This window comes from Orycteropus afer, unplaced genomic scaffold, assembly GCF_000298275.1.
Source record: "Orycteropus afer afer isolate SDZICR_OR568_19922 unplaced genomic scaffold, OryAfe1.0 scaffold00100, whole genome shotgun sequence".
Lineage (NCBI taxonomy): Eukaryota > Metazoa > Chordata > Mammalia > Tubulidentata > Orycteropodidae > Orycteropus > Orycteropus afer.
Genome location: NW_006921687.1, coordinates 9,159,065 through 9,161,667, shown reverse-complemented (window position 1 = coordinate 9,161,667; position 2,603 = coordinate 9,159,065). Strand labels below are relative to the sequence as shown.

At 38.1% G+C, this 2,603-nt stretch overlaps 1 protein-coding gene across 1 annotated transcript in view; it reads right to left on the bottom strand.

Annotated features, from left to right (window-relative positions):
- The window catches only part of OVCH1 (ovochymase 1), a 132,830-nt gene that overhangs the window by 96,080 nt on the left and 34,147 nt on the right, over window positions 1-2,603 (bottom strand). The window lies entirely within an intron of this gene.

Sequence of the window (2,603 nt, the reverse complement as noted above, 5' to 3'; positions counted from 1 at the left end):
TATATATAAATGAACATAAAAAAACCTCTTAAATCTGTACAAGAGGTAGCTAAAAGAAAGTCTTGTGTATTGTTGCTATGGTTGGAATTGACAGGGTGGCAACTGACAACAACAACAAAAATATGGTTACATTTTATATGAACAAAAACTTGGCATCCTTTGTTTTACCCAAACCCTTCACTATACATGATACATGCATTAACATTCCACTGGAGCATGAGATTGTGCTTTCATTTACCTGCTCTTAGTATCCAAATAAATACTCTTAACCTATTTTTCTGATCTCCAACCCACACCAATTAACCCCTAGCTGAGGAACAAATAATAGGTGCTAAGAAAATGGCCACATCAGAGTTCCAGTAAGATGGCAGAAGAGGCAGAAAGACTGCACAGACCATCTTCAACAAAGAAAAGAGGAACCAATTAACACAGATACACAAGATGATCATAGACCCCTGAGCCTTGAAGGGAAGGGTACAGAAGTGGACTGAACTCTAACTGGCAGAAGTGTTTGCATGAAAACACCAAAAAAGGAGACATACAGAGCTACAGGCTGGCAGCGATCCTGGTGGCACAGACAGCTTGGATACTGATTGCCAAGTGGTGGTAGGACCTAAGAATTAACCTAAAAATTGGCCCTGCTAGCCAGGAACTGCATGGAGGACTGCTCTGGTGGCTGGGGAATAAAAGGGAAAAGCAGTGAAGAGGAGGGTGGACTGAGCTGTGGACTATTCTCTGTCCAGAGGGTGCAGTCATTTTTAATGTTTACAAGTGGCTTGACCATTTTGGATATTTAAAGCAACAGTGTTCTCCCAGATTCCAGGGACTTAAGAACAGGTTCCACTTGCCAGGAACACCAAGGACATTCTGGACCCAGACAACTGGAAAGGTGAAACATTCCCCTTGTTATTCCTATACCCCAAATTCTCTTGGTGAATGAAGGTGCAGCCATTCCTCACTCCCACCCACTTTCTAGGCCAGCAGGAATTCCACCTCAGTCTGTGTGCTTGGACAGAACCTAGGTGCCCTGCCTCGATTTTATTTTTTCTGTTTTTTAGTTTGTTTGGTTTTGTCTGTTTTAAAACTACCACTATTTGTTATTATCTTTGTCCTTTTTACTATTATTCTTTATTATTCCCCTCCCAGGTTCTAGTTTTCAGCTTTTTTTCTTTTCCCTGTTCCTGGTTGCAATTTTCTTTCTTGTGGTTAACCCCATTCTTTGTTTTTCTTTTTGCCTTTGTCCCATTTTTTCTTCATTATTCTCCTTCTCTACCTTTTTTCTCATCTTGCCCTATCCCTAGTGCAGGTTTTTTTTTTTTTTTTTTTTTTTTTTCCCCCTCTTCTTGTTTTTTCCTTTTTTCTTTTTTGGTTACAGGTTACTGTTCCTGTGTGACTTCATGGTCTATTTTTTGTCCATTTTTTACTTTTTTGATGGTTATTCAAATGCTATTTTTGTCTGAGTGGAAGACAGCAACAATTCTTATATGCCATAACTACACCCACACCTCTTGCAGCTTCACTTACTGAGTGAGAGTCACCACTTCCTTTTCTATCAATGGACCAATGAAAAACAACCACCAAGAAGAGCCTGACTCACCCTTGGCTGCTTTTCACAAACTATTAACAGAGATATAAATCCAATGCCATGATGTCTCAGAGACAACAGACCATCACAGCTGACACAAAGAAATAAGATAAAGTGGTAGAAGCAAGGAAGTAAGATACAGACCCAGAACACATCCCTGAGGAAGAAGCAGCATTGGAACTCTCTGATAAGGAATTCAAAATAATTATATTTAGCTATCTTCAAAGAATTGAGAGACAGACCAAGGAAAACAAAGACAAAAACCTAGAAGAATTTTGGAAAAAAAATACAAGAACACAATGACAAAATAAATGAAAAATTAGAAATGATACAAAATCTACAGGCAGAAATCCAGAAGATTAATATTAAATTGTCAGAATTAGGTAACACACTGAAAGGGCAAAGGAGTAGAATTAATTCAATGGAAGACAGAATTAATGAGATTGAAGACAAATACCTGAACACTTCTTTGGAAAGGGATCAATCCGAAAGAAAGATCAAAACTATATGAAGAAAGCCTAAGGCTCATGTGGGATGCCATCAAAAGGAATAACCTATGTGTCATTGGAATTCCAGAACAGGAAGACAAAAATAAACCACTGTGAAAATTGTCTAAGATTTGTTGGAAGACAATTTCCCTGATATGAGGAAAGATGAGAATATATCCTTTCAGGAAGCCCAACGAATTCCAAACAGGATAGACCCCAAAAGAAAATCACCAAGACATATCATCATCAAACTCATCAAAACCAAAGACAAAGAAAGAATTCTGAAAGTAGCAGAGGAAAAACAAAAAGTTACTTACAAAGGACAACCAGTAAGAATAGGCTCTGATTTCTCAGCAGAAGCCGTGCAAGCTAGAAGGCAATGGGATGGTATATATAAAACCCTGAAAAATTTTCAACCAAGAGTTATATACTCAGCAAAATTGTCCCTCAAATATGATGGTGAAATTAGGAGATTTCCAGATAAGCAGAAACTAAGGGAATTTGTTAAAACCAGACCAACCTTACAAGAG